The sequence below is a fragment of the Cryptomeria japonica genome, unplaced genomic scaffold (assembly GCF_030272615.1).
Source record: "Cryptomeria japonica unplaced genomic scaffold, Sugi_1.0 HiC_scaffold_42, whole genome shotgun sequence".
NCBI classification, from domain to species: domain Eukaryota; kingdom Viridiplantae; phylum Streptophyta; class Pinopsida; order Cupressales; family Cupressaceae; genus Cryptomeria; species Cryptomeria japonica.
Window position 1 is genome coordinate 657501 of NW_026728864.1, and position 25000 is coordinate 682500.

At 60.8% G+C, this 25000-nt stretch overlaps 2 non-coding genes across 2 annotated transcripts; both read left to right on the forward strand.

The window, feature by feature from the left end:
• Nucleotides 1-12559: 12559 nt before the first annotated feature.
• LOC131862299 (5S ribosomal RNA) lies at nucleotides 12560-12678 on the forward strand. Its single transcript, XR_009361315.1, has one exon. It is a non-coding gene; the product is annotated as a 5S ribosomal RNA (ribosomal RNA).
• Nucleotides 12679-20483: 7805 nt separating this feature from the next.
• Nucleotides 20484-20602, forward strand: LOC131862408 (5S ribosomal RNA). Its single transcript, XR_009361424.1, has one exon. It is a non-coding gene; the product is annotated as a 5S ribosomal RNA (ribosomal RNA).
• Nucleotides 20603-25000: the final 4398 nt, after the last annotated feature.

Genomic DNA, 25000 nt, shown 5'->3' on the forward strand with positions numbered 1-25000 from the left:
GTGCCAAAGATCGAGAACAATGGCAGAAATGCTAGTAACGTGCACTTCGGGACCAACGCATCACCGGAAGACAACCGCCAAACATCGAAAGAGTCGCGATGCTCCGCAACCTACGTGCAAAGCGGTCGCACACCGGGTAAGGGAGTGAGAGCCCCAAACATAGCTGGGCGAGGCGCTCACTCCGCTCTTTAATATCTCGTTAATACCGCCAAGGAAATGGCACAAGCACACACACACAAGCATCCTCGGAAGAGGACAGTTCGAGTGACAGGTCAAATCCAAGAGTTCCGAAGACTACCTCCAGGAACAATCGGGAACAAGACCGATTACAAGTCGTCGAGTCTGTTACTGGGCGAACACGAGATGCGCACAGGAAATCGATCAGCCCTCACAATGGCCCAAGGCCAGAGATCGGACTGCTACGATTTACCCCAACAATCATCGTGCCACTCTTCGCAGAGAGGTGATAGACGCCAACGAGCCCGCGCATAGAAATCGAGGTGTAAAAAGGGCGTTGAAGGCAGGAAGCCTGGACGAAAGAGGCTACGAGGTCACCTCGAAGCGGTCTAAGAATCGGGCGCACTTGGGGCGACTACCAGTGCCAACCCCTTATCCCGCGGTGCGTCCGACACACAGAAATTTCCAAGGCGGCCAAGGAGCCTCCCCGCATAGCAATCGGGGTGTGAGGTTACGGATGCAGCATTGATAGCAATCGAGGTGTGAGGCGAAGGATGCAGAAGTGAGAGCCGAGGGATGTAGCAGAGATAGCAATCGGGGTGTGTGATGCAGAAGAGATAGCAATCGAGGTGTGCGGTGGGAAGGGCCCAGCAGCCAGAATGCATGAAGCGACGGATGAAGCAGTGATGACAACCGGGCTGTGAGGAGAGGAGGGATGCAGCCAAGAAAGCAATCAGGGCTCGAGGCAAGGGATGCATCAAGGATAGCAATCATGTTGTGAGGCGAGATTCCAAAGGCTAAACGTGAGAGGCTGCAGGGTCGACTCAGAGAGGTCTATGCATGTGAGAGGCTGAAAGCAAGGTCGACTCGGAGCGGTCTATGCATCGGGCGCGCTTGGGGCGACTACCAGTGCCAACCCCTTATCCCGCGACGCGTCCGACAAAGAGAACGTTCCAAGGCGGCAGAGGAGGTTACCAGCCGAAGGATGCAGTAGCAATAACAGGTATAGTTCCGCGGCGGCCGAGAAGACTCACTGCATAGGAATCGGGATGCGAGGCGAGGGATGCGGCGGGAAGGCCCCGACGGCTAAACGGAAGAGGCTGCAGGGCCGCCTCGGAATGGTCCAAGCATCGGATGCGATTGGGACGACTACCAGTGCCAACCCCTTATCCCGCGATGCGTCCGATACACAGATAGTTCCAAGGCGGCCGAGGAGCCTCACCGCATATCAATCGGGGTGCGAGGCGAGGGATGGGGCGGGAAGGCCCCAACGGCTAGACGGAAGAGGCTTCAGGGCCACCTCGGAATGGTCCAAGCATCGGACGCGCTTGGGGCGACTGCCAGTGCCAACCCCTTATCCCGCGATGCGTCCGATACACAGATGGTTCCAAGGCGGCCGAGGAGCCTCACCGCATAGCAATCGGGGGTGCGAGGCGAGGGATGGGGCGGGAAGGCCCCAACGGCTAGACGGAAGAGGCTTCAGGGCCGCCTAGGAATGGTCCAAGCATCGGACACGCTTGGGGCGACTACCAGTGACAGCCCCCTATCCCGCGATGCGTCCGATACGAAGATGGTTCCAAGGCGGCCGAGGAGCCTCACCGCATAGCAATCGGGGTGCGAGGTGGGGGATGCGGCGAGATGGCCCCAACGGCTAGACGGAAGAGGCCACAGGGCCGCGTCGGAATAGTCCAAGCATCGGACGCGCTTGGGGCGACTACCAGTGACAACCCCTTATCCCGCGATGCGTCCGATACGAAGATAGTTCTAAGGCGGCCGAGGAGCCTCACCGCATAGCAATCGGGGTGCGAGGTGGGGGATGCGGCGAGATGGCCCCAACGGCTAGACGGAAGAGGCTGCAGGGCCGCCTCGGAATAGTCCAAGCATCGGACGCGCTTGGGGCCACTACCAGTGACAACCCCTTATCCCGCGATGCGTCCGATACGAAGATAGTTCCAAGGCGGCCGAAGAGCCTCACCGCATAGCAATCGGGGTGCGAGGTGGGGGATGCGGCGAGATGGCCCCAACGGCTAGACGGAAGAGGCCACAGGGCCGCCTCGGAATAGTCCAAGCATCGGACGCGCTTGGGGCGACTACCAGTGACAACCCCTTATCCCGCGATGGGTCCGATACGAAGATAGTTCCCAGGCGGCCGAGGAGCCTCACCGCATAGCAATCGGGGTGCGAGGCGAGGGATGCGGCGAGATGGCCCCAAAGGCTAGACGGAAGAGGCTGCAGGGCTGCCTCGGAATAGTCCAAGCATCGGACGCGCTTGGGGCGACTACCACTGCCAACCCCTTATCCCGCGATGCGTCCGATACACAGATAGTTCCGAGGCGGCCGAGGAGGTGGGGGATGCAGCGAGATGGCCCCAACGGCTAGACGGAAGAGGCTGCAGGGCCGCCTCGGAATAGTCCAAGCATCGGACGCGCTTGGGGCGACTACCAGTGACAACCCCTTATCCCGCGATGCGTCCGATACACAGATAGTTCCGAGGCGGCCAAGGAGCCTCACCGCATAGCAATCGTGGTGCGAGGTGGGGGATGCGGCGAGATGGCCCCAACGGCTAGACGGAAGAGGCTGCAGGGCCGCCTCGGAATGGTCCAAGCATCGGATGCGCTTGGGGCGACTACCACTGCCAACCCCTTATCCCGCGATGCGTCCGATACACAGATAGTTCCAAGGCGGCCGAGGAGCCTCACAGCATAGCAATCAGGGTGCGAGGCGAGGGATGCGGCGAGAAAGCCCCAACGGCTAGAGGGAAGAGGCTTCAGGTCCGCCTCGGAATGGTCCAAGCATCGGACGCGCTTGGGGCGACTACCAGTGACAACCCCTTATCCCGCGACGCGTCCGATACACAGATAGTTCCAAGGCGGCCGAGGAGCCTCACCGCATAGCAATCGGGGTGCGAGGCGAGGGATGCGGCGAGAAGGACCCAACGGCTACACGGAAGAGGCTTCGGGGCCGCCTCGGAATGGTCCAAGCATCGGACGCGCTTGGGGCGACTACCAGTGACAACCCCTTATCCCGCGACGCGTCCGATACACAGATAGTTCCAAGGCGGCCGAGGAGCCTCACCGCATAGCAATCGGGGTGCGAGGCGAGGGATGCGGCGAGAAGGACCCAACGGCTACACGGAAGAGGCTTCGGGGCCGCCTCGGAATGGTCCAAGCATCGGACGCGCTTGGGGCGACTACCAGTGACAACCCCTTATCCCGCGACGCGTCCGATACACAGATAGTTCCAAGGCGGCCGAGGAGCCTCACCGCATAGCAATCGGGGTGCGAGGCGAGGGATGCGGCGAGAAGGACCCAACGGCTAGACGGAAGAGGCTTCGGGTCCGCCTCGAAATGGTCCAAGCATCGGACGCGCTTGGGGCGACTACCAGTGACAACCCCTTATCCCGCGACGCGTCCGATACACAGATAGTTCCAAGGCGGCCGAGGAGCCTCACCGCATAGCAATCGGGGTGCGAGGCGAGGGATGCGGCGAGAAGGACCCAACGGCTAGACGGAAGAGGCTTCGGGTCCGCCTCGGAATGGTCCAAGCATCGGACGCGCTTGGGGCGACTACCAGTGACAACCCCTTATCCCGCGACGCGTCCGATACACAGATAGTTCCAAGGCGGCCGAGGAGCCTCACCGCATAGCAATCGGGGTGCGAGGCGAGGGATGCGGCGAGAAGGACCCAACGGCTAGACGGAAGAGGCTTCGGGTCCGCCTCGGAATGGTCCAAGCATCGGACGCGCTTGGGGCGACTACCAGTGACAACCCCTTATCCCGCGACGCGTCCGATACACAGATAGTTCCGAGGCGGCCGAGGAGCCTCACCGCATAGCAATCGGGGTGCGAGGCGAAGGATGCGGCGAGAAGGACCCAACGGCTAGACGGAAGAGGCTTCGGGTCCGCCTCGGAATGGTCCAAGCATCGGACGCGCTTGGGGCGACTACCAGTGACAACCCCTTATCCCGCGACGCGTCCGATACACAGATAGTTCCAAGGCGGCCGAGGAGCCTCACCGCATAGCAATCGGGGTGCGAGGCGAGGGATGCGGCGAGAAGGACCCAACGGCTAGACGGAAGAGGCTTCAGGGCCGCCTCGAAATGGTCCAAGCATCGAACGCGCTTGGGGCGACTACCAGTGACAACCCCTTATCCCGCGACGCGTCCGATACACAGATAGTTCCGAGGCGGCCGAGGAGCCTCACCGCATAGCAATCGGGGTGCGAGGCGAGGGATGCGGCGAGAAGGACCCAACGGCTAGACGGAAGAGGCTTCAGGGCCGCCTCGGAATGGTCCAAGCATCGGACGCGCTTGGGGCGACTACCAGTGACAACCCCTTATCCCGCGACGCGTCCGATACACAGATAGTTCCGAGGCGGCCGAGGAGCCTCACCGCATAGCAATCGGGGTGCGAGGCGAGGGATGCGGCGAGAAGGACCCAACGGCTAGACGGAAGAGGCTTCAGGGCCGCCTCGGAATGGTCCAAGCATCGGACGCGCTTGGGGCGACTACCAATGACAACCCCTTATCCCGCGACGCGTCCGATACACAGATAGTTCCGAGGCGGCCGAGGAGCCTCACCGCATAGCAATCGGGGTGCGAGGCGAGGGATGCGGCGAGAAGGACCCAACGGCTAGACGGAAGAGGCTTCAGGGCCGCCTCGGAATGGTCCAAGCATCGGACGCGCTTGGGGCGACTACCAGTGACAACCCCTTATCCCGCGACGCGTCCGATACACAGATAGTTCCGAGGCGGCCGAGGAGCCTCACCGCATAGCAATCGGGGTGCAAGGCGAGGGATGCGGCGAGAAGGACCCAACGGCTAGACGGAAGAGGCTTCAGGGCCGCCTCGGAATGGTCCAAGCATCGGACGCGCTTGGGGCGACTACCAGTGACAACCCCTTATCCCGCGACGCGTCCGATACACAGATAGTTCCGAGGCGGCCGAGGAGCCTCACCGCATAGCAATCGGGGTGCGAGGCGAGGGATGCGGCGAGAAGGACCCAACGGCTAGACGGAAGAGGCTTCAGGGCCGCCTCGGAATGGTCCAAGCATCGGACGCGCTTGGGGCGACTACCGTTGCCAACCCCTTATCCCGCGATGCGTCTGATACACAGATAGTTCCGAGGCGGCCGAGGAGCCTCACCGCATAGCAATCGGGTTGCGAGGCAGATTATTGGGAAGGGAACCCCCTGGGATGCGGCTCAAGCAGTGCCCAAAGGGACTGGAATGCGGAATCACATCGAGAGACCCAAATGCTATACGAGGGCTCAAATCGAATTATCGATTTGGCCACGACATGGACGCATCGGAACGACTACCTTTGCCGAACCACTCGCAATTGCATCCATACCGAAACCAATAGACATTTCCGTTAGAGCCCTCGCATAGCATTCGGGAATCTCGCATGCCCCTCTAAATCGACCAATGCTGGCGCTCAATGAAAATCCGAGCGCTACCACCGTTCGAGCGCCAGCATTGGTCGAGTTAGAGGGGCACGGGGGAGAATGCTCCAGTCAACACCTCCCCTATATAAGTTATTTGTCCGATTCTCGCACAACCGTAGTCTGCCTCGTCGAATCAAACAACGGTCCCAGATTCCGACTTCCGTTCCGTAGAGACCCAAAAGCTAGATGGAGGCTCGCAAGAAAGAGAGTCGGCGCATAGCAATCGGGTTTCTCGAACGTTTAGGGACCGAGCTCACTTGCGGATAGGGCAAAATCCGCCAAGCAACCCAAAAGCTAGACGGGGGCTCGAATCGAATCGCCTAGGCGGCCACAACAACGACGTGTTGGATCGACTACCAGTGCCAAACCATTCAGCAAGACTAGTCTGTGTCGAGGCCGGATAGAGATTCTCAGAGAGCGCCCGCATAGCATTTAGGAGACCTGCCGCGTCCCTCACACTCGACAAATGGTGGTGCACGTTTATAAATCCGAGCGATCCCAACCCTTTCAAGCACCAACATCGGTCGAGATAGAGGGGCACGGAGGGGGCTGCGTGAGACAACACAGTCCCCTATATAAGTTATTTGTCCGATTCTCACACATCCGAAGAATGGTCATCAAATCGGACAACAGCCCAAACTTCCGACTTCCGTCCCAGAAAGCCCAAGAGCTATCTAAAACGTTCATGGCCGGAACTCGATCGCGGCTATACCAGTCCGCCAAGCAACCCAAAAGCTAGACTGGAGCTCTAGTCGAATCACCTCTGTGGCCATTGCAAGGACGTGTTGGAGCGACTACCATTGCCGAACCATTCCGCAGGTCGAGTCCATACCAAGGCCGCATAGAGATTCACGATGAGCTCCTGCATAGCAATCAGGAGACTTGCCGTGTCCATCACAATCGATAAATCCTGGTGCAAGATTTTTGCATCCGAGCGCTCCAACCAGTCGAGCACCAGCATCAATCGACATAAACGGGCACGGGGGGAGGATGCTCGAGAACACTACCTCCCCTATATAAGTTATTTGTCCGATTCTCAAGCAGCCGAAGTCTGGTCATCGAATCGGGTCAAAGACCACAACTTCCGACTTTACCCACAATGCAAGTCATCGAATCGAACATCGGCCCCCGAGTCGGACTCCATGCGTATGTCAGGTCATCGGACCCAAATTCCGCCTTCCTGCGCATGGCGGGCCATCAATATCAACTCGGTCATCGGACCCAAACTCCGCCTTTTTGCGTATGGCACGCCTTCAAATCGGTCATCGGACCCAAATTCCGCCTTCCTGTGCATGGCGGGCCATCAACATCAACTCGGTCATCGGACCCAAATTCCGCCTTTCTGCGCATGGCACGCCATCAACTCGGTCATCGGACCCAAATTCCGCCTTCCTGCGCATGGCAGGTCATCGGACACAAATTCAGACCTCGCCAATATGCCTACGTATCGAATCGGTCATCGGACCCAACTTCCGACTTCATCCATACTGTAGGGTCTTTGAGGTTGGCGCGGTGCGCTCAACCCAGGGAGTCGACCCATCGAAGCATACACCTCCCCTATATAAGCTATTTGTCCGATTCCCACACCTGTGTAGTTTGCACCTCTGACCAGGACATCGACCCCAACTTCCGAACTCGACTGCAACGACGGCACCAGCGCCTTGGTGCGCACCTTGCGACGCACAGTCCCAACATTCGCCTTCCTGCACATGGCAGGTCATCGGACCCAAATTCCGACCTCGCGAGTATGCCTACATATCGAATCGGTCATCGGACCCAACTTCCGACTTCATCCATACCGTAGGGTCTTTGAGGTTGGCGCGGTGCGCTCAACCCGGGGAGTCGACCCAACGAAGCATACACCTCCCCTATATAAGCTATTTGTCCGATTCCCACACCTGTGTAGTTTGCACCTCCGATCAAGACATCGACCCCAACTTCCGAACTCGCCTCCAACGACCGAACCAGCGCCTTGGTGCGCACCTTGCAACGCACAGTGCCAACATTCGCCTTCCTGCACGTGGCAGGTCATCGGACCCAAATTCCGACCTCGCGAGTATGCCTACATATCGAATCGGTCATCGGACCCAACTTCCGACTTCATCCATACCGTAGGGTCTTTGAGGTTGGCGCGGTGCGCTCAACCCGGGGAGTCGACCCAACGAAGCATACACCTCCCCTATATAAGCTATTTGTCCGATTCCCACACCTGTGTAGCTTGCACCTCCGATCAGGACATCGACCCCAACTTCCGAACTCGACTAAAAAGACCGCACCAGCGCCTTGGTGTGCACCTTGCAACGCACAGTGTCAACATTCGCCTTCCTGCACATGGCAGGTCATCGGACCCAAATTCCGACCTCATGAGCATACCTACTAATCGAATCGGTCATCGGACCCAACTTCCGACTTCATCCATACCGTAGGGTCTTTGAGGTTGGCGCGGTGCGCTCAACCTGGGGAGTCGACCCATCGAAGCATACACCTCCCCTATATAAGCTATTTGTCCGATTCCGACACCTGTGTAGTTTGCACCTCCGCTCAGGACATCGACCCCAACTTCCGAACTCGCCTGCAACGACCGAACCAGCGCCTTGGTGCGCACCAAAAGTGCGCACTTTTGGAGGGCACTTTTGTGCGCTCCAAAGGTGCGCACTTTTGGAGGGCACTTTTCTGCGCTCCAAAGGTGCGCACTTTTGGAGGGCACTTTTTGGAGGGCACTTTTCTGCGCTCCAAAGGTGCGCACTTTTGGAGGGCACTTTTTGGAGGGCACTTTTCTGCGCTCCAAAGGTGCGCACTTTTGGAGGGCACTTTTTGGAGGGCACTTTTCTGCGCTCCAAAGGTGCGCACTTTTGGAGGGCACTTTTTGGAGGGCACTTTTCTGCGCTCCAAAGGTGCGCACTTTTGGAGGGCACTTTTTGGAGGGCACTTTTCTGCGCTCCAAAGGTGCGCACTTTTGGAGGGCACTTTTTGGAGGGCACTTTTCTGCGCTCCAAAGGTGCGCACTTTTGGAGGGCACTTTTTGGAGGGCACTTTTCTGCGCTCCAAAGGTGCGCACTTTTGGAGGGCACTTTTTGGAGGGCACTTTTCTGCGCTCCAAAGGTGCGCACTTTTGGAGGGCACTTTTTGGAGGGCACTTTTCTGCGCTCCAAAGGTGCGCACTTTTGGAGGGCACTTTTGTGCACTCCAAAGGTGCGCACTTTTGGAGGGCACTTTTCCTGTGCTCCAAAGGTGCACACCTAGGTGAGCACCTTCGACCACACCTTGTAGCACACCAAACTCTGACTTTCGACTTCATCCGCAATGCAGGGTCTTTGAGGTTGGCGCAATGCGCACAACCAGGGGAGTCGACCCATCAAACCCAACACCTCCCCTATATAAGCTATTTGTCTGATTCTCATACATGCGTAGCCTGCAGGAGCAATTAGGACATCGACCCCAACTTTCGGCTTCTAAACGAAAACAAGGTCTTTGAGGTTGGTGTAATGCGAACAACTAGGGGAGTCAACCCATCAAACCCAACACCTCCCCTATATAAGCTATTTGTCTGATTCTCATACATGTGTAGTCTACAGGAGCAATTAGGACATCGACCCCAACTTTTGACTTCTTAACGAAAACAAGGTCTTTGAGGTTGACGTAATGCGCACAACCAGGGGAGTCGACCCATCAAACCCAACACCTCCCCTATATAAGCTATTTGTCCGATTCTCATACATGTGTAGCCTGCAGGAGCCATTAGGACATTGACCCCAACTTTTGACTTCTTAACGAAAACAAGGTCTTTGAGGTTGGCGTAATGCGCACAACCAAGGGAGTTGACCCATCAAACCCAACACCTCCCCTATATAAGCTATTTGTCTGATTCTCATACATGTGTAGCCTGCAACAACGATTAGGACATCCACCCCAACTTCTGAATTCGTCTGCGTTGACCGCACCAAAGGTGCACGCCTTGGTGCTCACCAAAATCCGACTTCCGACTTCTTCTGCTATGCGGGGTCTTTGAGGTTGGCGCAGTGCGCACAACCAGGGGAGTCAACCCACCGAATGCAACACCTCCCCTATATAAGCTATTTGTCTGATTCTCATACATGCGTAGACTGCAGCAATGATTAGGACATCCACCCCAACTTTTGACTTCTTAAACAAGACAGGGTCTTTGAAGTTGGTGCAGTGCACACAACCAGGGGAGTCGACCCATCAAACGCAACACCTCCCCTATATAAAGCTATTTGTCCGATTCTCATACGTGTAGTCTGCAGCAGCGATTAGGACATCGACCCCAACTTCCGAATTCGTTTGCATTGACCGCACCAAAGGTGCACGCCTTGGTGTGCACCCTGGAGTGCACTTTGGTGCTCACCTCGGTGCACACTTTGGTGTGCACCTCGGTGTGCACCAAAGGTGCGCACCTTGGAGCGCACCAAAGGTGTACACTTTGGAGCGCACCACATAGGGTCTTTGAGAGGTTGGCGCAGTGCGCACACCAAGGTGGGTGTTGAGGTGCGTGCCGAGGTGGGTGGGTGCTAGGGTGCGCTCCATGGTGGGTGCCAGGGTGGGTGCGTGCTAGGGTGGATTCCAAAGAGGGTCATAGGGTGGGTGCCAAGGTGGGTTGGTGATATAGTGGGTTCAAAGGTGGGTACTAGGGTGGGTTCCAAGGTGGGTCACAAGTTGGGTGCCAGGATGCGTGGGTGTTAGGTTGGGTGCCAAGGTGGGCTCCTGCGTGGGTGGGTGCTAGGGTGGGTTTCAAGGTGGACGCGAGGGCGGGTGCCAAGGTGGGTAACAAGTTGGGTGTTAGGATGGGTGAGTGCTAGAGTGGGTGCCAAGGTGGGTGGGTGCTAAGGTGGATGCCAAGGTGGTTCACAGGGTGGGTGGGTTCTAGGGTGAGTTCCAAGGTGGGTCACAGGTTCAGTGCTAGGGTGGGTGTCAAGGCGGGTGTCGAGGTGCCTGGGTGCTAGGGTGTGGATGCCAATGTGGGTCATAGGGTGGGTACTAGGGTGGGCTGCAATGTGGGTGCCAAGGTGGGTAACATGCTCGGTGGGTTCTAAATTGGGTGCCAGGGTGGGTGTGCACCCACCTTGCCCGAGGTGGGTGCCAAGGTGCCAGTGTGGGTGGGTGCTAAGGTGGATGCCAAGGTGGGTGAGAAGGTGGGTGATAGGTTGAGTGGTAGGATGGGTGGGTGCCAAGATGGGTCACAGGGTGGGTGCAAGGGTGGGTAGGTGCTAGGGTTGGTGTCAGGGTGGGTGGGTGCTAGGTTGGGTTCCAAGGTGGGTGCGAGGGTGAGTGTCAAGGTGGGTCACAGGTTAGGTGCTAGGATGGGTGAGTGCTAGGGTGCAAAGGTGCCAGGGTGGGTGCTAGGATGGGTCGATGCTAGGGTGAGTGGCAAGGTGGGTCCACAAGTGTCAAGGTGGGTGCCGAGGTGGGTGCCAAGTCGGCGACTGCTATGGTGGATGCCAAGGTGGGTCACGGGGTGGGTGCCAAGTTGCTAGGTTGGGTTCCAAGGTGGGTGCCAACGTGGGTGCTAGGGTGCGTGGGTTAAAGGGTGTGTCACAACGTGGGTGCCAGGATGGGTGCGCACCCACACTGGCCAAGACGGGTGCGGGTGCAAGGTTGGGTTCCAAGCCCGGTCACAGGCTGGGTGCTAGGATGGGTGGGTGCCAAGGTGGGCACCAGGGTGGGTGCACCCACCCTGGCCAAGGTGGGTCACGGGGTGGGTCCTAGGGTGGGTAACGGGGTGGGTACTAAGGTGCGTGCCAAGGTGGGTCATAGGGTGGGTGCCAAGGTGGGCACCAGGGTGGGTGTGCACCAACCCTAGCCAGGGTAGGTCACGGGGTGGTTGTCGGGGTGGGCGTCAAGGAGCCAAGGTGGGTGGCAAGTAGCCAAGTTGCGTGCCAAGGTGGGTGTCGGGGTGGGTGCCAAGGATCCAAGGTGGGTGCCAAGGAACCAAGGTGGGTGTCTGGGTGGGTGCCGAGGTGGGAGCCAGGGTGGGTCCCAAGGTGAGTGCAAAGGTGGGTGCCAGGGTCAAGGTGAGTGCCAATGTGGGTTCCAAGGTGCCAGGGTCAGGGTGAGTGCCAATGTGGGTTCAAAGGTGCTAAGTTGGGTGCGAGGTTGGGTGCGAGGGTGGGTGGGTGCCAAGGTGTGCTAGGTGGAAGCCCGGGTGGGTCGGCATCCCATGGGTGTCGAGTTGGGTGCCTGATGGGTGCTTCTTGTCAAGTTTTAGTCGTCGGGACTCATTTCGAGCCTTAGAGGTCGTTTCTTGTCCGGTTGCCCTGTCTTCGACCTGGGAACCCAATTTTGGTCCTCGGGTCCCATTTTTTTTTGTCTCGCATCCCACTTTTGGCCTGTGGCCTTTTCGGGGTCGATTCTCGTTTTGGGCATCAGAGCATGTTTCTTCTCCTAAAACCCAATATTTGTTTATTAAGTCTCGGAACACATTTTTGTTCTCGTGGACCCATCATGGGTCTTGGAACGCATTTGTGGTCCTTGGGTCCCATTTTGCATCCCGAAACTTGTGTTTTGGTGCTTGATCCCTATTTTGGGTGCCCACCTTGCACCAAGTGCGCACCCGGGGCAAACCGAGCGCCTTGGTGCACCGGGGCAAGATCGAGCGTGCACCCGAGGCGCCCCGAACATGCACCAAGGTGCACTCGGCCCACATGTGAGCGCAGGTCGTTGCGCCCGAGGTGGTGTGTGGGCACCGCGTTGCAGACGGGACACTGCACGCACACGACGCCCCCTCCAGGTGCACGCACGTAGGCCGGGCCGGGTGCACACCCGACGCCCTAGCAAGGTGCGCGCACCCGGGCAGGGCTCACACTTGGCGAACGGGGCGCACTTCGCGAGGGAGGGTGTGCACCTCGACGGGGGTGGGTGGCCGGGGTGGATTCGCACGTGGGTCGCGGTTTGCTAAGTACACACTGCGACAAGCTCATAACGGGTGCGATCATACCAGCATTAGTGCACCGGATCCCATCAGAACTCCGCAGTTAAGCGCGCTTGGGCCGGAGTAGTACTGGGATGGGTGACCTCCCGGGAAGTCCCGGTGTTGCACCCTTTTTTAGTTTTTCGCCGGGCGTCGCAATGCTATTTGAATAAACCTTTTGCCCGTTTGCGTTCTCGTCGGGGCCGGGCCGGGCCGGGGTGCGCTGCCCGCACTACCGCGCGCGCGGGGGGCGACACCGAGCGCGCACCCGAGGCGCCCCGAGCACACAGGCCACGGTGCAACCCGGGCGTTGTGCGCGCACCCCGGTGCGCCCGAGGTGCTGCGCGCGCACCCAGGTGAAATCGGTGTGCACCTCGGCCAGTGCGCGCTCGGTCGAGTCGCGCACGTTGGCCAAGGTGCACGGTGATGTTTCTTACTCTAAGGTTCCGCACCAGACGCCCGGGACAGGTGAGCGAAGCTGGGCGGGGCCGGGTGCGCGGCCGGGGCAGGTGCACGCAGCTGGAGAGAGCTTTGGAGCACACTTCGGAGCGCACCAATGATGCGCTCCATTCAAAAGTTTCCTGAAAAGGCAAAAAAAGTTGAGATTATAGAATTTCCCACTTGAGAGATTGTAAAAAAAAAAAATTTAAAATGAAGGAAACGCGGGTGCCAAGGTGTGCGCAGCCCAGCCAAGGTGTGCGCACCAAGGCGCCCACCCTGGCGAAGGTGCACGCAAGGTGCGCACCCGAGGCAAACCGGACAATTAACCCAACTTTCGACTTCGCGCGCACCTTGGAGCGCACTTCGGAGCGCTCCTTGGTGCGCACCAATCTTGGGCACCTCGGAGTGCACCATGGCGCCCACCAAGGTGCGCACCCGGGGCAAACCGAGCTCCGACTTCGTGCGCACCTTGGAGCGCACGAAAGGTGCGCACCATGGCGCCCACCAAGGTGCGCAGCCCAGCCAAGGCGTGCGCATCAAGGTGCGCACCCTGGCGAAGGTGCGCACCCGGGGCAAACCGAGCTCCGACTTCGTGCGCACCTTGGAGCGCACAAAAGGTGCGCAACCCAGCCAAGGTGTGCGCACCCCGGTCAAACCGAGCTCCGAATCGTGCGCACCAGAGGTGCACGCCATCGTGCGCACCTTGGAGCACACTTCGGAGCCCTCCTTGGTGCGCGCCGATGTTGCGCACCTCGGAGCGCACCCGGGGAAAACAATGCAATTAACCCGACTTTCGACTTCGTGGGCACCTCGGAGCGCTCTCGGGTTCGCACCTCGGAGCACACCGAGGTGCGCACCTTTGATGCGCTGCCTTCACCAATTTCCAGAAAAGGCAAGAAAACATTGAGAAGGTGTGCGCACCGAGGTGCCCACCCTGGCGAAGGTGCACGCGAGGTGCGCACCCGGGGCAAACCGGGCTCCGACTTCGTGCACGCCGCACCTTGGAGCACACTTCGGAGCGCTCCTTGGTGCGCACCAGGGCGCGCAACCCAGCCGAGGTGCCCACCCCGGCGAAGGTGCACGCGAGGTGCGCACCCGGGGCAAACCGGGCTCCGACTTCGTGCACGCCATGGTGCCCACCGCGGCGAAGGTGCACGCGAGGTGCGCACCCGGGGCAAACCGGGCTCCGACTTCGTGCACGCCGCACCTTGGAGCACACTTCGGAGCGCTCCTTGGTGCGCACCATGGTGCCCACCAGGGCGCGCAACCCCGCCGAAGGTGCACGCGAGGTGCGCACCCGGGGCAAACCGGGCTCCGACTTCGTGCACGCCGCACCTTGGAGCACACTTCGGAGCGCTCCTTGGTGCGCACCATGGTGCCCACCAGGGCGCGCAACCCCGCCGAAGGTGCACGCGAGGTGCGCACCCGGGGCAAACCGGGCTCCGACTTCGTGCACGCCATGGTGCGCACCGCGGCGAAGGTGCGCACCCGGGGCAAACCGGGCTCCGACTTCGTGCACGCCGCACCTTGGAGCACACTTCGGAGCGCTCCTTGGTGCGCACCAGGGCGCGCAACCCAGCCGAGGTGCCCACCCCGGCGAAGGTGCACGCGAGGTGCGTACCCGGGGCAAACCGGGCTCCGACTTCGTGCACGCCGCACCTTGGAGCACACTTCGGAGCGCTCCTTGGTGCGCACCATGGTGCCCACCAGGCCGCGCAACCCAGCCAAGGTGTGCGCACCAAGGTGCACGCGAGGTGCGCACCCGGGGCAAACCGGGGTCCGACTTCGTGCACGCCGCACCTTGGAGCACACATCGGGGCGCTCCCGGGTTCGCACCGGCGTTGCGCACCGTGGTGGGCACCTCGGAGCACACCAAGGTGGGCAGCGAGGTGCGCACCTTTGATGCGATGCCTTCACTAATTTCCATAAAAGGCAAAAAAAAAACGAGATTTTAAAATTTCCGTTTTGAAAGATAGTGAGAAAAAGGGAATGCTGGTGCCATCTTGAGCCCGCCCTGGTGCGCAGCCCAGCCAAGGTGTGCGCACCAAGGTGCCCACCCTGGCGAAGGTGCGCGCCCGGGCAATTAACCCAACTTCCAACTTCGCGCGCGCCAGGGTGGGAGCGCACCCAACAACCGGGCCTGGGAAGAGCCAATGCGAGAAACCCCACCAAACGCTCTGACAAAAAAAGAGGGGGCGCTCCAGTAACCCCGCTTCGGAGCGCACCCTGGGCAAACCCAGCCAAGGTGCCCACCCCGGCCAAGGTGCAGGCGAGGTGCGCACCCGGGGCAAACCGGGCTCCGACAACGTGCACGCCGCACCTTGGAGCACACTTCGTAGCGCTCCCGGGTGCGCACCTCAGAGCACACCAAGGTGGGCAGCGAGGTGCGCACCTTTGATGCGCTGCCTTCACTAATTTCCAGAAAAGGCAAAAAAAAAAGGAGATTTTAAAATTTCCGTTTTGAAAGATAGTGAAAAAAACGGAACGCGCGTGCCATCTTGAGCCCGCCCTGGTGCGCAGCCCAGGTAAGGTGCCCACCCTGGCAAAGGTGCGCACCCGGGCAATTAACCCTACTTCCGACTTCGTGCGCGCCAGGGTGGCAACCGGGCCTCGGAAGAGCCAATGCGAGAAACCCCACCAAACGCTCCGACAAAAAAAGAGGCGGCGCTCCAATAACCCCGCTTCGGAGCGCAGCCGGGGCAAACCCAGCCAAGGTGCCCACCCCGACGAAGGTGCACGCGAGGTGCGCACCCGGGGCAAACCGGGCTCCGACAACGTGCACGCAGCACCTTGGAGCACACTTCGAAGCACTCCCGGGTGCCCACCGGCGTTGCGCACCGTGGTGGGCAGCGAGGTGCGCACCTTTGATGCGCTGCCTTCACTAATTTCCAGAAAAAGGCAAACAAAAATGAGATTTTAAAATTTCCGTTTTGAAAGATAGTGAAAAAAAAGGAACGCGGGTGCCATCTTGAGCCCGCCCTGGTGCGCAGCCCAGGCAAGGCATGCGCACCAAGGTGCCCACCCGAGGTGCACACGCGGGGCAAACCGGGCTCCGACTTCGTGCAGGCCGCACCTTGGAGCACACTTCGGAGCGCTCCTTGGTGCGCACCATGGTGCCCACCAGGGCGCGCAACCCAGCCAAGGTCTGCACACCAAGGTGCCCACCCCGGCGAAGGTGCACGCGAGGTGCGCACCCGGGGCAAACCGGGCTCCGACTTCGTGCACGCCATGGTGCCCACCGCGGCGAAGGTGCACGCGAGGTGCGCACCCGGGGCAAACCGGGCTCCGACTTCGTGCACGCCGCACCTTGGAGCACACTTCGGAGCGCTCCTTGGTGCGCACCATGGTGCCCACCAGGGCGCGCAACCCAGCCAAGGTGTGCGCACCAAGGTGCACGCGAGGTGCGCACCCGGGGCAAACCGGGGTCCGACTTCGTGCACGCCGCACCTTGGAGCACACATCGGAGCGCTCCCAGGTTCGCACCAGCGTTGCGCACCTTTGATGCGCTGCCTTCACTAATTTCCAGAAAAGGCAAAAAAAAACGATATTTTAAAATTTCCGTTCTGAAAGATAGTGAAAAAAACGGAACGCGGGTGCCATCTTGAGCCCTTCCTGGTGCGCAGCCCAGGCAAGTTGTGCGCACCAAGGTGCCCACCCTGGCGGAGGTGCGCGCCCGGGGCAAACCGGGCTCCGACTTCGTGCACTGCATGGTGCCCACCAAGGCGCGCAACCCAGCCAAGGTGCCCACCGCAGCGAAGGTGCACGCGAGGTGCACACCCGGGGCAAACCGGGCTCCGACTTCGTGCACGCCGCACCTTGGAGCACACTTCAGAGCGCTCCTTGGTGCGCACCAGGGCGCGCAACCCAGCCGAGGTGCCCACCCCGGCGAAGGTGCACGCGAGGTGCGCACCCGGGGCAAACCGGGCTCCGACTTCGTGCACGCCATGGTGCCCACCGCGGCGAAGGTGCGCACCCGGGGCAAACCGGGCTCCGACTTCGTGCACGCCGCACCTTGGAGCACACTTCGGAGCGCTCCTTGGTGCGCACCATGGTGCCCACCAGGCCGCGCAACCCAGCCAAGGTGTGCGCACCAAGGTGCACGCGAGGTGCGCACCTGGGGCAAACCGGGGTCCGACTTCGTGCACGCCGCACCTTGGAGCACACATCGGGGCGCTCCCGGGTTCGCACCGGCGTTGCGCACCGTGGTGGGCACCTCGGAGCACACCAAGGTGGGCAGCGAGGTGCGCACCTTTGATGCGATGCCTTCACTAATTTCCATAAAAGGCAAAAAAAAAACGAGATTTTAAAATTTCCGTTTTGAAAGATAGTGAGAAAAAGGGAATGCTGGTGCCATCTTGAGCCCGCCCTGGTGCGCAGCCCAGCCAAGGTTTGCGCACCAAGGTGCCCACCCTGGCGAAGGTGCGCGCCCGGGCAATTAACCCAACTTCCAACTTCGCGCGCGCCAGGGTGGGAGCGCACCCAACAACCGGGCCTGGGAAGAGCCAATGCGAGAAACCCCACCAAACTCTCTGACAAAAAAAGAGGGGGCGCTCCAGTAACCCCGCTTCGGAGCGCACCCTGGGCAAACCCAGCCAAGGTGCCCACCCCGGCCAAGGTGCAGGCGAGGTGCGCACCCGGGGCAAACCGGGCTCCGACAACGTGCACGCCGCACCTTGGAGCACACTTCGTAGCGCTCCCGGGTGCGCACCTCAGAGCACACCAAGGTGGGCAGCGAGGTGCGCACCTTTGATGCGCTGCCTTCACTAATTTCCAGAAAAGGCAAAAAAAAAAGGAGATTTTAAAATTTCCGTTTTGAAAGATAGTGAAAAAAACGGAACGCGCGTGCCATCTTGAGCCCGCCCTGGTGCGCAGCCCAGGTAAGGTGCCACCCTGGCAAAGGTGCGCACCCGGGCAATTAACCCTACTTCCGACTTCGTGCGCGCCAGGGTGGCAACCGGGCCTCGGAAGAGCCAATGCGAGAAACCCCACCAAACGCTCCGACAAAAAAAGAGGCGGCGCTCCAATAACCCCGCTTCGGAGCGCAGCCGGGGCAAACCAAGCCAAGGTGCCCACCCCGACGAAGGTGCACGCGAGGTGCGCACCCGGGGCAAACCGGGCTCCGACAACGTGCACGCAGCACCTTGGAGCACACTTCGAAGCACTCCCGGGTGCCCACCGGCATTGCGCACCGTGGTGGGCAGCGAGGTGCGCACCTTTGATGCGCTGCCTTCACTAATTTCCAGAAAAAGGCAAAAAAAAATGAGATTTTAAAATTTCCGTTTTGAAAGATAGTGAAAAAAAAGGAACGCGGGTGCCATCTTGAGCCCGCCCTGGTGCGCAGCCCAGGCAAGGCATGCGCACCAAGGTGCCCACCCGAGGTGCACACCCGGGGCAAACCGGGCTCCGACTTCGTGCAGGCCGCACCTTGGAGCACACTTCGGAGCGCTCCTTGGTGCGCACCATGGTGCCCACCAGGGCGCACCCGGGGCAAACCGGGCTCCGACTTCGTGCACGCCGCACCTTGGAGCACACATCGGAGCGCTCCCAGGTTCGCACCAGCGTTGCGCACCTTTGATGCGCTGCCTTCACTAATTTCCAGAAAAGGCAAAAAAAAACGATATTTTAAAATTTCCGTTCTGAAAGATAGTGAAAAAAACGGAACGCGGGTGCCATCTTGAGCCCTTCCTGGTGCGCAGCCCAGGCAAGTTGTGCGCACCAAGGTGCCCACCCTGGCGGAGGTGCGCGCCCGGGGCAAACCGGGCTCCGACTTCGTGCACTGCATGGTGCCCACCAAGGCGCGCAACCCAGCCAAGGTGCCCACCGCAGCGAAGGTGCACGCGAGGTGCGCACCCGAGGTGCACACCCGGGGCAAACCGGGCTCCGACTTCGTGCACGCCGCACCTTGGAGCACACTTCAGAGCGCTCCTTGGTACGCACCAGGGCGCGCAACCCAGCCAAGGTGCTCACCCCGGCGAAGGTGCACGCGAGGTGCGCACCCGGGGCAAACCGGGCTCGAACTTCGTGCACGCCGCACCTTGGAGCACACATCGGAGCGCTCCCGGGTTCGCACCAGCATTGCGCACCTTTGATGCGCTGCCTTCACTAATTTCCAGAAAAGGCAAAAAAAAGAAAAAAATGAGATTTTAAAATTTCCGTTTTGAAAGATAGTGAAAAAAACGGAACGCGGGTGCCATCTTGAGCCCGCCCTGGTGTGCAGCCCAGGCAAGTTGTGCGCACCAAGGCACCCACCCTGGCCAAGGTGGGTCACGGGGTGGGTCCTAGGGTGGGTAACGGGGTGGGTACTAAGGTGCGTGCCAAGGTGGGTCATAGGGTGGGTGCCAAGGTGGGCACCAGGGTGGGTGTGCACCAACCCTAGCCAGGGTAGGTCACGGGGTGGTTGTCGGGGTGGGCGTCAAGGAGCCAAGGTGGGTGGCAAGTAGCCAAGTTGCGTGCCAAGGTGGGTGTCGGGGTGGGTGCCAAGGATCCAAGGTGGGTGCCAAGGAACCAAGGTGGGTGTCTGGGTGGGTGCCGAGGTGGGAGCCAGGGTGGGTCCCAAGGTGAGTGCAAAGGTGGGTGCCAGGGTCAAGGTGAGTGCCAATGTGGGTTCCAAGGTGCCAGGGTCAGGGTGAGTGCCAATGTGGGTTCAAAGGTGCTAAGTTGGGTGCGAGGTTGGGTGCGAGGGTGGGTGGGTGCCAAGGTGTGCTAGGTGGAAGCCCGGGTGGGTCGGCATCCCATGGGTGTCGAGTTGGGTGCCTGATGGGTGCTTCTTGTCAAGTTTTAGTCGTCGGGACTCATTTCGAGCCTTAGAGGTCGTTTCTTGTCCGGTTGCCCTGTCTTCGACCTGGGAACCCAATTTTGGTCCTCGGGTCCCATTTTTTTTTGTCTCGCATCCCACTTTTGGCCTGTGGCCTTTTCGGGGTCGATTCTCGTTTTGGGCATCAGAGCATGTTTCTTCTCCTAAAACCCAATATTTGTTTATTAAGTCTCGGAACACATTTTTGTTCTCGTGGACCCATCATGGGTCTTGGAACGCATTTGTGGTCCTTGGGTCCCATTTTGCATCCCGAAACTTGTGTTTTGGTGCTTGATCCCTATTTTGGGTGCCCACCTTGCACCAAGTGCGCACCCGGGGCAAACCGAGCGCCTTGGTGCACCGGGGCAAGATCGAGCGTGCACCCGAGGCGCCCCGAACATGCACCAAGGTGCACTCGGCCCACATGTGAGCGCAGGTCGTTGCGCCCGAGGTGGTGTGTGGGCACCGCGTTGCAGACGGGACACTGCACGCACACGACGCCCCCTCCAGGTGCACGCACGTAGGCCGGGCCGGGTGCACACCCGACGCCCTAGCAAGGTGCGCGCACCCGGGCAGGGCTCACACTTGGCGAACGGGGCGCACTTCGCGAGGGAGGGTGTGCACCTCGACGGGGGTGGGTGGCCGGGGTGGATTCGCACGTGGGTCGCGGTTTGCTAAGTACACACTGCGACAAGCTCATAACGGGTGCGATCATACCAGCGTTAGTGCACCGGATCCCATCAGAACTCCGCAGTTAAGCGCGCTTGGGCCGGAGTAGTACTGGGATGGGTGACCTCCCGGGAAGTCCCGGTGTTGCACCCTTTTTTAGTTTTTCGCCGGGCGTCGCAATGCTATTTGAATAAACCTTTTGCCCGTTTGCGTTCTCGTCGGGGCCGGGCCGGGCCGGGGTGCGCTGCCCGCACTACCGCGCGCGCGGGGGCGACACCGAGCGCGCACCCGAGGCGCCCCGAGCACACAGGCCACGGTGCAACCCGGGCGTTGTGCGCGCACCCCGGTGCGCCCGAGGTGCTGCGCGCGCACCCAGGTGAAATCGGTGTGCACCTCGGCCAGTGCGCGCTCGGTCGAGTCGCGCACGTTGGCCAAGGTGCACGGTGATGTTTCTTACTCTAAGGTTCCGCACCAGACGCCCGGGACAGGTGAGCGAAGCTGGGCGGGGCCGGGTGCGCGGCCGGGGCAGGTGCACGCAGCTGGAGAGAGCTTTGGAGCACACTTCGGAGCGCACCAATGATGCGCTCCATTCAAAAGTTTCCTGAAAAGGCAAAAAAAGTTGAGATTATAGAATTTCCCACTTGAGAGATTGTAAAAAAAAAAAATTTAAAATGAAGGAAACGCGGGTGCCAAGGTGTGCGCAGCCCAGCCAAGGTGTGCGCACCAAGGCGCCCACCCTGGCGAAGGTGCACGCAAGGTGCGCACCCGAGGCAAACCGGACAATTAACCCAACTTTCGACTTCGCGCGCACCTTGGAGCGCACTTCGGAGCGCTCCTTGGTGCGCACCAATCTTGGGCACCTCGGAGTGCACCATGGCGCCCACCAAGGTGCGCACCCGGGGCAAACCGAGCTCCGACTTCGTGCGCACCTTGGAGCGCACGAAAGGTGCGCACCATGGCGCCCACCAAGGTGCGCAGCCCAGCCAAGGCGTGCGCATCAAGGTGCGCACCCTGGCGAAGGTGCGCACCCGGGGCAAACCGAGCTCCGACTTCGTGCGCACCTTGGAGCGCACAAAAGGTGCGCAACCCAGCCAAGGTGTGCGCACCCCGGTCAAACCGAGCTCCGAATCGTGCGCACCAGAGGTGCACGCCATCGTGCGCACCTTGGAGCACACTTCGGAGCCCTCCTTGGTGCGCGCCGATGTTGCGCACCTCGGAGCGCACCCGGGGAAAACAATGCAATTAACCCGACTTTCGACTTCGTGGGCACCTCGGAGCGCTCTCGGGTTCGCACCTCGGAGCACACCGAGGTGCGCACCTTTGATGCGCTGCCTTCACCAATTTCCAGAAAAGGCAAGAAAACATTGAGAAGGTGTGCGCACCGAGGTGCCCACCCTGGCGAAGGTGCACGCGAGGTGCGCACCCGGGGCAAACCGGGCTCCGACTTCGTGCACGCCGCACCTTGGAGCACACTTCGGAGCGCTCCTTGGTGCGCACCAGGGCGCGCAACCCAGCCGAGGTGCCCACCCCGGCGAAGGTGCACGCGAGGTGCGCACCTGGGGCAAACCGGGCTCCGACTTCGTGCACGCCATGGTGCCCACCGCGGCGAAGGTGCACGCGAGGTGCGCACCCGGGGCAAACCGGGCTCCGACTTCGTGCACGCCGCACCTTGGAGCACACTTCGGAGCGCTCCTTGGTGCGCACCATGGTGCCCACCAGGGCGCGCAACCCCGCCGAAGGTGCACGCGAGGTGCGCACCCGGGGCAAACCGGGCTCCGACTTCGTGCACGCCGCACCTTGGAGCACACTTCGGAGCGCTCCTTGGTGCGCACCATGGTGCCCACCAGGGCGCGCAACCCCGCCGAAGGTGCACGCGAGGTGCGCACCCGGGGCAAACCGGGCTCCGACTTCGTGCACGCCATGGTGCGCACCGCGGCGAAGGTGCGCACCCGGGGCAAACCGGGCTCCGACTTCGTGCACGCCGCACCTTGGAGCACACTTCGGAGCGCTCCTTGGTGCGCACCAGGGCGCGCAACCCAGCCGAGGTGCCCACCCCGGCGAAGGTGCACGCGAGGTGCGTACCCGGGGCAAACCGGGCTCCGACTTCGTGCACGCCGCACCTTGGAGCACACTTCGGAGCGCTCCTTGGTGCGCACCATGGTGCCCACCAGGCCGCGCAACCCAGCCAAGGTGTGCGCACCAAGGTGCACGCGAGGTGCGCACCCGGGGCAAACCGGGGTCCGACTTCGTGCACGCCGCACCTTGGAGCACACATCGGGGCGCTCCCGGGTTCGCACCGGCGTTGCGCACCGTGGTGGGCACCTCGGAGCACACCAAGGTGGGCAGCGAGGTGCGCACCTTTGATGCGATGCCTTCACTAATTTCCATAAAAGGCAAAAAAAAAACGAGATTTTAAAATTTCCGTTTTGAAAGATAGTGAGAAAAAGGGAATGCTGGTGCCATCTTGAGCCCGCCCTGGTGCGCAGCCCAGCCAAGGTGTGCGCACCAAGGTGCCCACCCTGGCGAAGGTGCGCGCCCGGGCAATTAACCCAACTTCCAACTTCGCGCGCGCCAGGGTGGGAGCGCACCCAACAACCGGGCCTGGGAAGAGCCAATGCGAGAAACCCCACCAAACGCTCTGACAAAAAAAGAGGGGGCGCTCCAGTAACCCCGCTTCGGAGCGCACCCTGGGCAAACCCAGCCAAGGTGCCCACCCCGGCCAAGGTGCAGGCGAGGTGCGCACCCGGGGCAAACCGGGCTCCGACAACGTGCACGCCGCACCTTGGAGCACACTTCGTAGCGCTCCCGGGTGCGCACCTCAGAGCACACCAAGGTGGGCAGCGAGGTGCGCACCTTTGATGCGCTGCCTTCACTAATTTCCAGAAAAGGCAAAAAAAAAAGGAGATTTTAAAATTTCCGTTTTGAAAGATAGTGAAAAAAACGGAACGCGCGTGCCATCTTGAGCCCGCCCTGGTGCGCAGCCCAGGTAAGGTGCCCACCCTGGCAAAGGTGCGCACCCGGGCAATTAACCCTACTTCCGACTTCGTGCGCGCCAGGGTGGCAACCGGGCCTCGGAAGAGCCAATGCGAGAAACCCCACCAAACGCTCCGACAAAAAAAGAGGCGGCGCTCCAATAACCCCGCTTCGGAGCGCAGCCGGGGCAAACCCAGCCAAGGTGCCCACCCCGACGAAGGTGCACGCGAGGTGCGCACCCGGGGCAAACCGGGCTCCGACAACGTGCACGCAGCACCTTGGAGCACACTTCGAAGCACTCCCGGGTGCCCACCGGCGTTGCGCACCGTGGTGGGCAGCGAGGTGCGCACCTTTGATGCGCTGCCTTCACTAATTTCCAGAAAAAGGCAAAAAAAAATGAGATTTTAAAATTTCCGTTTTGAAAGATAGTGAAAAAAAAGGAACGCGGGTGCCATCTTGAGCCCGCCCTGGTGCGCAGCCCAGGCAAGGCATGCGCACCAAGGTGCCCACCCGAGGTGCACACCCGGGGCAAACCGGGCTCCGACTTCGTGCAGGCCGCACCTTGGAGCACACTTCGGAGCGCTCCTTGGTGCGCACCATGGTGCCCACCAGGGCGCGCAACCCAGCCAAGGTCTGCACACCAAGGTGCCCACCCCGGCGAAGGTGCACGCGAGGTGCGCACCCGGGGCAAACCGGGCTCCGACTTCGTGCACGCCATGGTGCCCACCGCGGCGAAGGTGCACGCGAGGTGCGCACCCGGGGCAAACCGGGCTCCGACTTCGTGCACGCCGCACCTTGGAGCACACTTCGGAGCGCTCCTTGGTGCGCACCATGGTGCCCACCAGGGCGCGCAACCCAGCCAAGGTGTGCGCACCAAGGTGCACGCGAGGTGCGCACCCGGGGCAAACCGGGGTCCGACTTCGTGCACGCCACACCTTGGAGCACACATCGGAGCGCTCCCAGGTTCGCACCAGCGTTGCGCACCTTTGATGCGCTGCCTTCACTAATTTCCAGAAAAGGCAAAAAAAAACGAGATTTTAAAATTTCCGTTCTGAAAGATAGTGAAAAAAACGGAACGCGGGTGCCATCTTGAGCCCTTCCTGGTGCGCAGCCCAGGCAAGTTGTGCGCACCAAGGTGCCCACCCTGGCGGAGGTGCGCGCCCGGGGCAATCCGGGCTCCGACTTCGTGCACTGCATGGTGCCCACCAAGGCGCGCAACCCAGCCAAGGTGCCCACCGCAGCGAAGGTGCACGCGAGGTGCGCACCCGAGGTGCACACCCGGGGCAAACCGGGCTCCGACTTCGTGCACGCCGCACCTTGGAGCACACTTCAGAGCGCTCCTTGGTGCGCACCAGGGTGCGCAACCCAACCAAGGTCTGCACACCAAGGTGCTCACCCCGGCGAAGGTGCACGCGAGGTGCGCACCCGGGGCAAACCGGGCTCGGACTTCGTGCACGCCGCACCTTGGAGCACACATCGGAGCGCTCCCGGGTTCGCACCAGCATTGCGCACCTTTGATGCGCTGCCTTCACTAATTTCCAGAAAAGGCAAAAAAAAAAAAAAAAAAAACGAGATTTT